The sequence below is a fragment of the Piliocolobus tephrosceles genome, chromosome 18, assembly GCF_002776525.5.
Source record: "Piliocolobus tephrosceles isolate RC106 chromosome 18, ASM277652v3, whole genome shotgun sequence".
Taxonomy (NCBI): domain Eukaryota; kingdom Metazoa; phylum Chordata; class Mammalia; order Primates; family Cercopithecidae; genus Piliocolobus; species Piliocolobus tephrosceles.
The window spans coordinates 64,204,540-64,220,622 of NC_045451.1; the positions used below are offsets into that span (position 1 = coordinate 64,204,540).

Below are 16,083 nucleotides of genomic sequence, written 5' to 3' on the forward strand. Positions count from 1 at the left end.
TTGTTTTTGTCATATTGAAAAATTGTATTATGAAGAGGTATATAAGCATTATGAAGCAATATATTCGTAAACTGCTAGCCTGCTATGGGATTTTGGAATATGGCAGACAATTCACAGTTGTCTACTTTTCATTACTGTCTAGTTTTCTCTATAAAAGGAAGGTTACTAATGATAAAAATTAATTATAACCAATATAAGTAAATTAAACTACTAAAAATAATAACAGTGAAGGGAAAAAACACAAGGGGCAAGGCATAGTGGTTCATGCCTGTAATCCCAGCACTTTGGGAGGCTGAGGCCAGAGAATCACTTGAGTCCAGGAGTTCAAGACCAGCCTGCGTAAAACAGCAAGACCCTATCTCTTAAAAAATAAAAATTAGTCGGATGTGGTGATACATGCCTGTAGTCCGAGCTACTCAAGAGGCTGAGAAAGGAGGATTGCTTGAGCCCAGGAGGTCAAGGCTGCAGTGAGCCTAGATTGCACCACTGTACTCCAGCCTGGGTGACAGAACAAGATTCTGTCTCAAAATAAATAAATAAAATAAAATGAGCTTTAGTATTAATAGTACCTATTGGCAAAACTAGAGTTTGATTTTCTGTTTTTTTTTTTTTTTTTTTTTTTTTTTTTGAGACGGAGTCTTGCTGTGTCTCCTGGGCTGGAGTGCAGTGGCCCGATCTCAGCTCACTGCAAGCTCCGCCTCCCGGGTTCACGCCATTCTCCTGCCTCAGCCTCCGGAGTAGCTGGGACTACAGGCGCCCGCCACCTCGCCCGGCTAGTTTTTTGTATTTTTAGTAGAGATGGGGTTTCACCGTGTTAGCCAGGATGGTCTCGATCTCCTGACCTCATGATCGCCCATCTCGGCCTCCCAAAGTGCTGGGATTACAGGCTTGAGCCACCGCGCCCGGCCGAGTTTGATTTTCAATCTTTCTTAAAATGACAAAAATTTCTTGGATTATTGGTCTGCTCTTAATAAAATACTGTAAAAAGTTTTTCTTACCTTTTAAGTAACCTACTCATAAAACAAAGATTCTATGCCTTAGCAGGATAATTTTCTATGTGGTCTTTATGATGTCCTCAATTATTTAAGGGAATCAAATCTCATTTTTAAAAGAGCTAAGGTTTTCCTTACAATCATGTTACCTCCTATATTTACCTTTGAAATCTTTATCACTTTGATTAAATAGGTAACTAAGCACAGCTCCTAACTTGAGATAGTGAAATATACCATTTTTTGACTTTAAGATAGTGTGAAGGTAAAACACATTTAGTATGCTTCTTGACTTACTACGATGAGGTTACATCTGGATAAACCCATTGTACGCTGAAAATATGGTAAGTCTGTTGTTTTGCAGTGATCTGTCATCCTACTTAATCAAGTAGAAAAGAGAAATTTACCTTTTCTTCTCAAACATTTTGACATTTTACATCTTAGATATATTGCCTTCCCAAATTCAAATCCTAGATAAAATTTTAATCTCAATTCACTTTGAGATTTTCCAGAAGGCCTCTGTTATTTTACATAACAAAAAGAGATCAATTTTTTAAAATTAAGTTTTTTTGGTATGTTGAATTGCATGAAAAGCATTGTCAGGGAAGAAGAGATGCTTAACCTTCTCTAATTATATTCATGTGGGTAAATATTATTACTATACCTATTTCAGAAGTTATATAACATTTCTAGAAGTTTGGCAATGCCCTCACAGGACATGATGTGTCCTGGTAATGTCATCCCTGCTATTAGACAACCATAGTATAATATTATCAGTGGCAACTTCAGTTATTATTTTAAATGTTGTATGCCACGAAACAACCAAATTCTCTTCTCAAATTGCATTATTTTTATAATGAACTCTCATCGGACTTTTAACCATGGTCATTTTAAGTCTTTTGTCATCCACAGACAATTGTTTTATGTCAATGCTCTTCTAAAAGCTCTTGCCATCAACTGCAGGCCAGAATCTTCATCTTCAACAAAAGGGGGCTATTTCAGACCCATGAAGAGGACCGTGTCAGGTACTTCGGGGTCCAGGCTTCTGATGGCATTGCTTAAATAACTGAAATCATATCACTGAATTGAGTAAGGGTTTCTAGAACTCTAGTGGAGAAGCTAATGGGTTCATAAAACTGCCAGTCCAAGATCACGTAGAACAAGAATTAGTTATGTGGGACTACATGAATTGATGAAAGATAATCATGGCTTTTGTTTGGAACATTTCTGTTTCTTTAACGTTCCATTTTCTGGATTTAGGGAACCTCTTATTCTTTTCTCGTAAGTTACCTATACTTGTAACAATTTCATAGATTAAATGTTTGCAACAAAAATGAAAAGTTTTTCTTTTCTTTCAGCCTGATCCCTCTAGAATTCATTAACTCTCAATGCATACTCTTATGTTCATACTTATTTGTATAAATTCAATAAGAATTTGTTCTTCTTATAAGAAGGCATGATTAGAAACATTGGCTGTATAAGGCTTTGACTAGTATGTCATATTTAAGAATGATGTGGAGGCCGGGCACGGTGGCTCAAGCCTATAATCCCAGCACTTTGGGAGGCCGAGACGGGCGGATCACAAGGTCAGGAGATCGAGACCATCCTGGCTAACACGGTGAAACCCCGTCTCTACTAAAAAATACAAAAAACTAGCCAGGCGTGGTGGCGGGCGCCGGTAGTCCCAGCTACTCCGGAGGCTGAGGCAGGAGAATGGCATGAACCCGGGAAGCGGAGCTTGCAGTGAGCTGAGATCCAGCCACTGCACTCCAGCCCGGGCGGCAGAGCGAGACTCCGTCTCAAAAAAAAAAAAAAAAAAAAGAATGATGTGTATAGAATCAGATATGATCAGTTTTTTTAAATTTTATTTTAGGTTCAGAGGGTACATGTGTGAATTTGTTAGTTGGGTAATTTGCATGTTGCTGAGCTGTGGTGTACACATCATCCTGTCACCCCAAGTAGTGAGCATAGGACCCGACAGGTAGTTTTTCAACTCCAGCCTCCTTCCCCCCTCTCCCCCTTCTACCAGACAGTTTTAAAAACTAAGGTTGACTTTATGGAGCCAGTACTTACAAAGTCCTCTTGGAAAAACCGTCCTGGTACCTGACTTATAGGGTTTCCAGCCCTCAAGAGAGTAAATAAGGTCACCTCCTGGCAAGTCCAAGAAACTTAGGATATTTTGGGGACCTCAAGAAGAGAAGCATTCACCCAAACGTACAGGTATTGCCAAAGTCTCATAGGAAGTTCCTGGCTTGGCTTCCTAGCCTCAAGAGGCTTTTAAAAGTCCAACCTGTGATTCCGTATAGAAAATTCCAGCAAAGCAAGCTTTAAAAGTCTCTGAGTTCAATTACTCTTCTTGATGCACTTATGTAAATAATCAGGCCAAGCTTAATGAGACTAGACTTGTAAACAAGAATAATCTTACTTTGATTATTTTTGATCAAAATAGGGACAACGATTGAGAGAAATTTTATGTTTCAATAGAAAACTATCATCAAACATTGTGAATTATCATATTCTAGTCTTGTTCATTGCTTTTGAGGTTTTATTATCTACCTATAAATTTGACCGAATTCTGCCATCTTCTACATTTTTATCAAATTCTCATTTTTTCTAATTGTCTTCAATATCAGGCTCCAAATTAACATTTCCAATTTCTACCCTCACCTTTCTGACTTGGTGTTGTTGAGACCTAAAACCTGATTGCTGAGAGTCTAGGTTCTCTTGTGGCTCTCCTTTGCCCAAAGTCCTATAAACTGAAGTTGAGCGACTTGATATAAACTTCAAAAGACTCATCACTACAACAGTGTGGGCCTCTGAGGAAATTCGCCAGAACACCCACATCTTCCATGATCTGATCTGAGAAGTAACCATGACTGTGACTCTAATGTCTATACCAACAACAAAAATAGTTACCTGTGAACTGAGAAATCTGTCAGATTGCCACTGCTATCTTCACTCCATCATCTAATGATGCTTCAAGCCCAGTGTCTAGAAATCATCTCAACTAGCTGAACTGTGGACTCAAAAATTGCATCTACCATCTGCTCTCACCATTAATCTTTGTTTTTCTTTGTGTTTCCATAGAAATACCCCTCATGCCTAAGACTAGGAGATTGGTTTGACAAAATACGGTGTAGTGTGCTTATGTTAGGTCTTTGGGGCTGATTGATATTTGTTCTGATATATGTTCCTTCCCTTTGCAGATCCTTACCTCACAAGGCCCGACCAGTGTCTTTTCTCCACAGCAATAAACCCAGTTCCTTGTTTGTGAAACACCTGGGGAAGTATTAAATGGGGGAAAGGAAGGAATTAACAGCCCACCAAAATGGTATGAAAATTACTTTAAACTCAAAACATCTTCACCATCAGCAGCCACAGAGAGAAACATTATCTAAACTTAGGCAGAGCCTCCTGAATTACAGCTTCTGTGACCCCTCTCTGCGGGAGTTTGCTGAGTGTGAGAAGACTCATCCTAGCATCAGCGAGTGATAATTTAGCTATCCGTTATCATAAGAAGGCCCAATAGAACCTTCCCTACTTTCCCATGGAGTCCAAACTCCACTCCACCTATCTGTTAAATTGGTATATAAACCTTTAACTCTGCAGCCATAAAAAAGAATGAGATCATGTCCTTTGCAGGGAAGTGGATGGAGCCTGTAAACCATTATCCTAAGCAAACTAACGCAGGAACCAATACTGCATGTTCTCACTTGTAAGTGGGAACTAAATCATGAGAACACATGGACACACAGAGGAGAACACCACCACCACTGGGCCCTGTTGGAGGGTGGAGGGTGTGAGGAGGGAGAGGATCAGGAAAAATAACTAATAGGTACTGGGCTTAATGGCTGGGTGATGAAATAATCTGTACAACAAACCCTCATGACACACGTTTACTTATGTATCAAACCTGTGCTTGTACCCCTGAACTTAAAATAAAAGTAAAAAACAAAAAGCCAAAACCTTTTACCTTTGAGTATTGAGGGAGTTGCCCGTTATTGAGTACTCTCACATGTATGTGTAAATAAACCGTGTCCTTTCTTTTGTTAATCCGTTCATTGTTACTTATTTCTCAGGCCTCTGACCATTGAACCAAAGTGAGTAGAGAAAAAAATTTTCCTCTTAGACTGTCTGGGCAGCTATTAAAAAATACCCTAGACTGGATAATTTATAAAGTAGAAATTTTTTTTTCTTTTTTTTCTGAGAGAAGTCTCGCTCTTGTCCCCCAGGCTGGAGTGCAATGGCTAGATCTCGGCTCACTGCAACCTCCACCTCCCGGGTTCAAACGATTCTCCTGCCTCTACCTCCCAAGTAGCTGGGGTTAAAGCGCCTGCCACCACGCCTGGCTAAATTTTGTATATTTTAGTAAAGACAGCGTTTCACCATGTTGGCCAGGCTGGTCTCGGACTCCTGACCTCGGGTGATCCGCCAGCCCCGGCCTCCCAAAGTGCTGGAATTATAGGTGTGAGCCACCAAGCCCAGCCTATCAATAGTAGAAATTTATTTCTCACAGTTCTGGAGGCTGGGAAGTCCAAGAGCAAAGCATCAGCACATTTGGTGTCTGGTGAAGGCCTGCTCTCTGCTTCACAGATGGTGCCTCTTGCTGGACCCTTACATGGCAGAAAGGCAAAAAAGGGCTCACAAGTTCCCTGAGGCCTCTTTCATAAAGGCACTAATCCTATTCGTGAGAGCACAGCCCTTATGACCTAATTACCTCCCAAAGGTTCCACCTCTTAAAACCATCACCATGGGGGTTAGATTTCATCATGCGAATTCTGGGTGAACATATACATTCAGGCCATACACCTACTAACACCAATGACCGAGTGCCAGCGTAAGTCCCGTTCTCCCAGCACATGCTGCAGGGCCCTTTCCTGAGTCCTGGGTTACCCCAGGGTCATACGCTCTGGTTTGCTCTGGATAATCCTGGTTTACACCACAGAAATTATTTGCCACATCCTCTTTTATTCTTAAAAGTTTTCCTCCTTTGGGTAATAAGTTATATTAATTAGGGACATAACAGATCCTATTTACAAACATAACATGTCCAAACTTAACTCCTGATCCAGCAAATGGCAACTCCTTCCTTTCCGTTTTTGAGACCAAAACCTTTGAAGTTACCCACGCTCTCTTTCTCTCATGCCTCACTTCCAATCCATACTGGTTCTACCTTCAACACATATTCAGCCTCTGATCCTCGCCACCTGCTCTTTTACTTGGATCTAAGCCACCTTTACTTCATACTGTATTCTCACCATAGCCTCCCACCTGACCGTCCTGCTTCCACCTTTGCCCAGAGTGAAACTCTTAAAGTTGACTCATATCAATCCTCTGCTCAAAACCCTCTGAAGCTACCCTTTCACCTCTGAGTAAAAACTGGGTCTTTACCATAGCTTACAAAGCCCTGCATGGTGGGACGGTGCCATTCCCCACTCCACACTACTGCCCTTTCCGTCTCATGTTCTACCTCCTTTCTCCATTTGGTCCAACTCACTATGGTCCTGTGTGGTTCCTCACATCTACCAAACATGCTCCCTGCCTCAGGGCCTTTGCACTCGCTCGCCCCTCTGCCTGGAACGTTCTTTCCTCAGATCTGTAAGACTTACTTCCTGATGTTTTTCAGGTTTGTGCTCAGATGCTCAAAACTCCTTTTATTTTAAAAATGTCTTCATTTACCACCTTATATAAAATAGTCATACACATACACACACACCCTGTTGCAAATTGGGTTCTCTGAAAGCAGATACTGGGGTGCAGGATATTTATTAAGGCTCAGCACCTGTGAAAGGAAGATATGGGAGAAGCAGAATGGAGCAGAGGGAGAAGTTGAATTGAGATACAGGCTTGACAAAACACTGGCCAATTTGGCAGGGAGTCGTAGAGCAAATGTTACCCATCAGAGTTGTCCCTATCAGGTAGAAAAGACCAGGCCTCTATACTCTTGCTTTGTGTAACCACTGGGTGCGGGTTGCCTTGGGAAGGGCATGACCTAGGGCAAAATAGCAGGCCGCAACTGAGGCTGACCCTGAAGGAACTGATAGCTGGAGTCTGCTGCTGACCACGCCCCACAGCTGGGCAACAAGTTCTTTCTTAAAGGGGGATCTGAGTAGAGCATCTTTGTGTCTACTATACCCACCCACCTCCCCCCCATCATGATAATAAAACTTCCTGAGGGCAGAGACTGGTTGTCTAATAAACACTGATATACCACTGGCACTTAGAAACTGCCTGGTTCATAGTAGGGCTCGATAAGTATTGGTTGGTTGAGTGAATGGAAAAGTTAATAAATAAAATTAGTTCCTAGGTTGGATATATATTAAGACTATAAATACAAGGCTGCCTTAATTTTTTTTTTAATCTCAGTGGTGCTCCTTCAATCTTTCATCATGAAAATATCTCAATCAGTTTTCTCCATGCCTGTCATTGATATAGAATGACAACACAGGATAATGATGCATCTTCAGTAACCCGGGAAGGAAGCATTCCTGCTGTTCTCTAAAGTCAGATTTCTTTTATTTATTTATTTACTCGTAATCTGCTTCCACAGGTTGAACAGATTTCTTTTCGATAGGCTGTGTGGCAGAATGACAGAGTGCTGGACATGGGGTCTGAAGATCCAGGGTTTAGTGTCAGATCTGTTACTGGATGACTTTGACCTTGAGCAAATCAAGAAGGTGGGTGAGTGATATAAACAATGAAGAGTTAAAAGAGGGAAAGGAGGCTGGGTGCAGTGGCTCACACCTGTAATTCTAGCCCTTTGGGAGCCTGAGGCAGATGGATCACTTGAGGTCAGGGGTTCGAGACCAGCCTGACCAACATGGCGAAACCCCGTCTCTACTAAAAATACAAAATTAGCCAGGTGTGGTGGTGTGTATCTGTAATCCCAGTTACTCAGGAGACTGAGGCAGGAGAATCACTTGAACCTGGGAGGTGGAGGCTGCAGTGAGCCAAGATCGCGCCACTTCACTCTAGCCTGGGCTACGGAGACAGACTCCATCTCAAAAAAAAAAAAAAAAGAAGAGGAAAAGGAAAACTAGGCAGGTGGTGGCTGAAAGCAGTCCCTTCTGTGCACCGATCCATCCTAAGAGATCACCTGCCAGGGCACAGGCCAGTTCAAAGGTCAAGCATAATCGTATGACAGGAGAACAGATGAGTCCATCCCAAGCTCTGTCACTAGGAAGAGCAAATGTACCACTGGAGGCATCAGACTAGAGAAAGAGGTAGGGGACCCAAAGGGTATTGGTATTTGTTTATTGCCTGTCTTTCATCTCTCTCATAATCTCTCCCCTACACTGTAATCTCCACAAGATTACAGAATAGGCACCTAATAAATATTTACTTAAAAATAAAAGATGTTAGCATCTCTAAAGCAGTGATGTTCACATATTTTTTTGGAAAGCAGTCACTGTAGGAAACACATTATTTTTTTCACATAGGACCCAATACTTCCATCAGTCTGTCTATCTATCTATCTATCTAAATTAAAACGAGTTACATGAAAAAAATCTTACTCTTGCTAGGCACAATGCTTTCTGTTATTTTAATCTTCTATTTCTTTATCTGAACAATTCTGACCCTGACCTAGTCAACTCATTTAGCAACCTCACAGGGCGGGAGGGAGGCCCCACTAGTCAGTGTGATGGGATCACCTGAGCTGGAAATGGAGGTTCCAGCTGAATTGGAAATTCATTCTGATTTCACGCTCTGCAGGAAGCCTTAGTATTTTAACAAGATTTCTTCGTGGATTTGCCTTCAGGGAATGAATGTGTTCATCAGCAAACATGAGTATCCGCCTTGTCAATATTTCTATCAATTAATTGATAGTCTATAGTAATAATCAATTGATATTCTATTTTATATACCACTCTCTTGTGAATTTGATTAATGTGAGTCAGAATCTGAGAAACTGTTCACCTCTGGATGCCCTGACGAGGTCATAATTCTGCAAAGAACGGACCCCAGACTGTACAGAGAATAGGCCGGCTCTGTGATGATTTCATTGAACATTCCCTTCGGGAGAGTCTAATGCTTGGAGCAGTTTGGAAAGACACCAAAGATCTTTTTGGATGCTGTCACTAATTTTAGACTTGATAGTGAAATCATTTGTAAACCTGTGTAAGCCTCTCTGCTTACCCAAATAAGAATGTTTTATAGAGATGACAGACTTCAAGTTTGTTTTTTATAAAACTCTCTTATAGCACTTGTCCTTTGGTAATAATAACGGAATCATTTTCAGAGAACTGATAGTTAGCACACATGAATATCATATAGTGGAACATGGTTTCTTGCCCTTGGAGAATATATCATAAATACAACCTCCAGGGCAAACTAAACCTAAACAATATGCTCGCATAAGCATGTGCTTATTTAATCATGCATTGAGTTTGGATAGGGTTTTATGGTCTCCACATGTGTGCAGGCTCACTTGTTCTTTAGGAAGTTAGGATGGGTGGTGTTATAACTGTGATTCTGAAGACTTAAAATAATCCAACAAGGTCACGTGCTCAGTAGTAGAGGAACTAGGCTTCTTGCCTAGTCAGCCTAGTCAGCTGTCTTCCTGTGGTTTCACAATAACATTTGAATGTGACAATTCTCTTCTGCAGGGCTCCAACCTCTGTGATGTCCGACATGCTTATGAGCGGGTTCCAACACGCTGCAGCTCTATTTCCAAGTCTACTCATCCTTCCAACTTACACCTCATATGGTGCACATGGAAAAGACATAAACTTTGTGCAATGCAAGAGGGGCTATGTACACTTGCCACTCTTGAAACTATCCTCTTGACTCTCGTGGCTGGAGAAAGCCATCTGATCCCAAGAGTTACCTAGATCCAATATCTGGAGGGTACTTCAAATCAGAACCAATAAAGCAACAAAAGGAGGTAATCAGGAATGAATGCATACCAAGGAATGAGCATGATGTACAGCTGACCACACAGTTTATATAAACATGCAGCACACTGCAAAGAATATAGAGTGGTTTCTTGGACCAGCTTCCAATTTGTCTCCACTAAAATGTAATGAAAGTATGGGACTTCAAATACATTAAGTTAGTCACTCTTAACCCCTGGAGCTTTTCAAAACCATCCTTACTCAGACTTTACTCCAGTTAGACACCCACCCCATTCTAAGGTTAAGTAAATATTCCTGTTGTTTAAAGCAGGCATTGGCCGGGCACGGTGGTTCATGACTGTAATCTCAGTGCTTTGGGAGGCCAGGGTAGGAGGATCACTTGAGTCCAGGAGTTGAGACCAACCTGGGCAACATAGTAAGACCCCACCTCTATAAAACACAGAAAAATTAGCTACTTGGGAGGCTGAGGCAGGAGGATAGCTTGAGCCTGGGAGGTAAAGGCTGCAGTGAGCCCACTCTAGCCTGCATTGAAAAACAAATTAAACTAAAAAACGTAAAAAAATACAGCAGACATTGGTACCAAATATTTGCATAAGGCTCTTTTCCTAATTTAGTGCTTCAGTGTTTTGGCCATTTCTTGACATTATCTACATTTCATTAATCCTGAAGTTTCCCACTTCTCTCTATATATCTATTGAAACACAACAGCACAGTGGTCTTTTATCTTAGTGCGTGGTTGTTGAGTTCTCAGATTTAATTGTCGTCAGTTGCTTGGTGATAATATCACGGAGGTAAGAAGAGAAGAGGCAGCTGGGTAATCAGCTTTGCAGGCAAAACAGCATAAATTCCAGGGGCCCTGCCCCCAAGTAGCCACACCGGACCTGTGTGTTCACTCAGAACTGCTCCAAAACCCCTAGTACTTCTGTGTCACCCATTTCCCTACAGTTCCCAGAGAGGCATTCCCATTCAAAAGCGTGCAACCCCTCCCATACCCTTCTTCGTGACTTACAAAAAAGTTGCCAGATTTTCTTTTAAGTATTCATCCCTGATAATAAACAATCTATATTTTCCCAAAAAGAATGGCCCCATTCTCTGCAGTCACTTGAGGGTTATTAACATGTTCCTTTACAAATCCTATAGACCAAGTGGATTAGCTATAGCCACTTCACAGTTGGGGTCACTGCGGTCTAGAGAGAAGAGGGAACGTGCCCAGCATGTAAGGCATGATCTACTGATTGGTTAACAGATTTACTGAGTGCTGTGTATTAATTGATGCAATCCTTAGAGTAGCAACATTATCCTCATTTTATACATGTGGAAATGATAGAGGAAAGAGGGGCACAGAGAAGCTGAGTCACTGCATTTGGACACACAGGTAGTAGGTGGCAGGGTGGCCACACACTGGAGCCCTTGCCTGGATTACCACCCTGGGTGTGGAAACGGCAGTATTCCTGGAGGCTGAAGGAAAGGATCCAGACTCAGTCTGCGGAAATGCTCTGAGTCCTGGCTTCCTCAACAGGACCCTTCTCTCTTGTTCACGTTTTCCTTAAGGAAAACATGAGGCTCTGTGATGTTTAACACGATAAAGAACAGGGCTTTTGACTGCAAACGTCTCTAAGGAATGATCATCCAGTAAAGGGTATGCAAAACAGAATTATTAAATAAAGAGGTGGAATGACTTTAACCTACCAATCCCTTCCCCAAGACTGAAATTGGAGAAAAAGAGATGGGGGCTGCTTATTTAACTGAATTTCTAGAAAGCAGGCTCTGATAACCACTTGCTCCTGTCATCTTGGTAAGTGGATTCCTGCACAAAAGAGAAAGTAAGTCATCAAATCCAAATAACTTCAAGCCAGCTCCCAAAGCAAGCCTGGCAAATTGCTCAGCTGACAGCAGGTAAGAGGACTTCTAGGGAGAGGAGCCCACGCGGCACCTCCTAGCTGGGGCTGCTGGAGTTGGCAAAAAGAAATGCCTGACACCAAGCGGAATTTGAATTTCAGATAAACAATGAATAACGTTTGTGTGTAAGTATGTCCCTGTTGTTTAGCAATTCAAATTCAGTGGGGCATCCTGTATTTTATCTGGCAACCCTAATCCCAACACTAAAAAGATAATAAGAAGTACATGGTATCGTTTCCCTACATGACTAAGCCTTCCTACCTCATTATACCCTGAAGACCTGAACTTCTTTCACTAAAAAGAACATGAAATTCTACATTTATACATTAAATAATATAGGGAATTAAAATATGTCTGATAGAAATCAAACCAAGCAGCCAGGCGCAGTGGCTCACACCTGTAATCCCAACACCTTGGGAGGCCAAAGCAGGCAGATCACTGGAGGTCAGGAGTACAAGACCAGCCTGGCCAACATGGTGAAATCCAGTCTCTACTAATTAGTAAAATGCAAAAAGTAGCCGCGCGTGGTGGCGCATGCCTGTAGTCTCTGGTACTCGGGAGGCTGAGGCAGGAGAAAGACTTGAACCTGGGAGGTGGAGGTTGCAGTGAGCCAAAATCATATTGAACTCCAGTCTGTGCAACAGACCAAGCTGCCATCTCAACAAGAAAAAAAAAAAAGAAAAAAAGAAATCAAACCAACCTACCAGTAGTGTGAGGGGGATTTTATTACTTCCCTAGTAAAAGGAACAATTAAAAGTTATTGAAGGCAAGATGTGACAGTGTGCACATGTAGTCCCAGCAATTTGTGAGGCCAAGATAGGAGAACCACTTGAGCCCGGGAGTTTGAGACCAGCCTGGGCAACATAGCAAAACCATGATTCTACAAAAAAAATTTTTAAAGCCAGCTGGATGTGGCGGTACGTGCCTATAGTCCAAGCTACTCAGGAAGCCGAGGCAGGAGGATTGCTTGAGCCCAGGAGCTCGGGACTGCAGTGAGCCATGAGTGTGCTGCTGTACTCCAGCCTGGGTAACAAACAGAACAAGACCCTGTTTCTTTTCTTTTTTTTTTTTTTTGAGATGGACTCTCATTCTGTTGCCCAGGCTAGAGGGCAGTGGCGCGATCTTGGCTCACTGCAACCTCCCCGCCCCCCGCCCCCAGTTCAAGCAATTCTCCTGCCTCAGCCTTCCCAGTAGCTGAGGCTACAGGCGAGCGCCACCATGCCCCGCTAATTTTTTGTATTTTTAGCAGAGAAGGTCTCAATCTCCTGACCTCATGATCCGCCCGCATCAGCCTCCCAAAGTGCTGGGATTATAGGCGTGAGCCACCGCGCCTGGCCTAATTTTTGTATTTTTAGTAGAGACGGGGTTTCCCCATGTTGGCCAGGATGGTCTCCAACTCCTCACCTCAGGTGATCCACCCTCCTCGGCCTCCCAAACTGCTAGGATTATAGGCGTGAGCCACTGTGACCGGCCAAGACCCTGTTTCTAAAAAGAAGAAAGGAAGGAAGAAAGAAAAAAATGTGTAAAAGATGACTGGGCTGGGAATGAAGAGAAACGGGTTCTAGTTCTGCGACGTCTAACCCTATAATCAGCTCCACCGGCTGCCACACGGCTTCCTTCCTCCCCCACACTTCAGCTCAAATCCTGGGAATGGCTCACGTATTGGTAACGGCAGAGGAACCAGGGAAGGGGGTCTGAGGTGGAGGATCTCCGTATTTTTGTGTGGCTTGCGGGTTGAAACCAAACTATTGCTTAATATTTAAAAGTGCATATCTAATTAATACAATTAGATATTTTAACAATTCTATCTACAACACATGCACCTGTTTTCATTAAAAATAAGAATGATACCTGTCTGTCCCTGAAGAGAGAGCTGGAGAGGACTGGGTGTTGCAGGCTCTGCCACTAGCGAGCTCCGGGTATCTGATTATTTTCTGAGGGTCAGATTCCTCACGTGGGAAACAAGCTGGACTGAAGACCAGCTGGACTGAGGGTCTCTAGGCATTCTAGAACTCTTTGACTTGACAATTCCTCAGTAGCCTTTTGTAGGCTGCAGGAATTTCCCATCTCAGAGAAGAGAGTTAGTATCACCGTGTAGCTCGTTTCAGCTAGGGGACAAAGTAGCTCCAGCTTTACTGCCAAATAACAACCACAAAATGTGGCCTGGCATGGTGGCTCACACCTGGAGTCCCAGCACTTTGGGAGGCAGAAGGGGTGGATCGCTTGAGCCCAGGAGTTGGAGACAAGCTGGGGCAACATGGTAAAGCCCTGTCTCTGCCAAAAATTTAGAAATTAGCCCTGCATGTTGGTGCCTGTTGTCCTAGCTACTCCGGAAGCTGAGGTGGGAGGACCACTTGAGCCAAGGATGCAGAGGCTGCAGTGAGCCGAGATGGCACTACTGCACTCCAGCCTGGGTGAAGGGAGTGAGACTCTGTCTCAAAAAAAAAGAAAAATAAAAACCAAAACCATAAAATGGAAAGGACTGAACCTTAAGTCAAAAAAAAAAAATCCTTATTAAATAATAGCAGCATTCATTCTTCTTCATTAGCAAAACGTGCCAAAGGAGCAGTTGTTCAAAGGCGATTGCCTCTGGCCCGTGCCCACAAGCCTCCTTTCAAAAGGAAATTAACCCTGTGAGTGATGACACAAGCATATTCACACTCCAAGTGAGATAGGAGTCCGATAGCGTCATAAACCTTCCACCCCAACTGTCTGAACAGGTTGAGAGGATTCTGGAATTACTGCTCTTTGGGCCATTTCCCAGGTGGAAAACGTCCACACAGTCACCGTGGTTACTTGCTTACTACCTGGCAGTAACCATGAGTTCCCCAGGCTTCACACCCCACCCGCTGTCAGTTCATTGTGCAGGTAGTAATTCCGCAGTTACCCACATTTATGTTTTGTACCTTAATTGTTTCACTCTAAATGTCAACAAAACCCATTAGCAGGTGTCTGACGTTGGTAGAAAGCCTGCAACTCCTGACTATCTAATACTAGGACTAAAAGAAAGCATAATGGCTATTTAAATATGGCCACACCAAATGCATTGAAATGTACAATACAAATTCCAGTGGATCTAAATTGAAAACTTTTCTCAAAAAGTTCAAATCTTTGAAAAGTATATTTAACAACACTTTTTTTTTTTTTTTTTTTTTTTTTTTTGAGACGGAGTCTTGCTCTGTTGCCCAGGCTGGAGTGTTGTGGCCAGATCTCAGCTCACTGCAAGCTCCGCCTCCCGGGTTCCCGCCATTCTCCTGCCTCAGCCTCCCGAGTAGCTGGGACTACAGGCGCTCGCCATCTCGCCTGGCTAGTTTTTTGTATTTTTTAGTAGAGACGGGGTTTCACCGGGTTAGCCAGGATGGTCTCGATCTCCCGACCTCGTGATCCGCCCATCTCGGCCTCCCAAAGTGCTGGGATTACAGGCTTGAGCCACTGCGCCCGGCCAACAACACTTTTTAAAGTTATTAAATTGCAACAGAAAGACTTCGAGTTAGAAAAGCTGAATTGCCTTTAAAGTAAAGTAATGATAATAAAACTTATTATTCTAAAAATGTTTGGGCTGGGTGTGGTGACTCATGACTGTAACTCCAATACTTTGGGAGGCCAAGGCAGGAGAATTGCCTGAGGCGGGAGTTTGAGAGCAGCCTGGGAAATACAGCAAGACCTCACCTTTCACAAAATGTTTAAATTAGCTGAGCGTGGTGGCGTGGTGGCGCATGGCTGTGGTTCCAGCTGCTTGGGAGACTGAGGTGGGAGGATCACTTGGGCCCAGGAGTTCCAGGTTGCAGTGAGCTATGATCATGCCATTGCACTTCAGCCTGGGTGACAGAGCAAGACACTGCCTTTGTAATTAAAAAACAAAAACAAAAACAAAAACAAAAAAACCAGGGGCAGTGAAAGCATTCCTTTCCTCTAATGACACAAAGTATTTAACAATATGTTTTGCTCCATTTGCGCTCAACAAGTGGGAGTGATGGTTGGTGAAAATATTATTCAGGAATAAAGAGACCTTTGGATTCCTCTCACTGTATATCAACACTCAAAATGAAGGGGGAGCACTTTTTTCTCTGTTTTCTTTTTGGATCAATGTGAATAACTCACCAAGATCAATTAGTTCCCACAGCAGATCTAGGGTCGCTCTCTATCCAGCTTAAATTCACCAGATGATGGCCAAATCTTTCATTTTCTTTTTCAACTGTACCTGTGCTTAACATCTGGTTTGGGATTTTTTTTTTTTTTAATTCATCTAAAAGCAAAAGTGAACTGGATTCTCCCCTCTGGAGCTCTGGGAGACAGAAGAGTGTTCTTTGCATTCTTCAGTGTGTGGCCCAGTTTTCTTG

The 16,083-nt window shown here is 42.7% G+C and overlaps 1 long non-coding RNA gene across 1 annotated transcript; it reads right to left on the bottom strand.

The window, feature by feature from the left end:
* Positions 1-11,094: 11,094 nt before the first annotated feature.
* On the bottom strand, positions 11,095-13,666 carry LOC111553560. Its single transcript, XR_002734983.1, has 3 exons — positions 13,595-13,666; positions 11,534-11,651; positions 11,095-11,389 (listed from the first exon to the last, which is right to left on the bottom strand). It is a non-coding gene; the product is annotated as an uncharacterized LOC111553560 (long non-coding RNA).
* Positions 13,667-16,083: the final 2,417 nt, after the last annotated feature.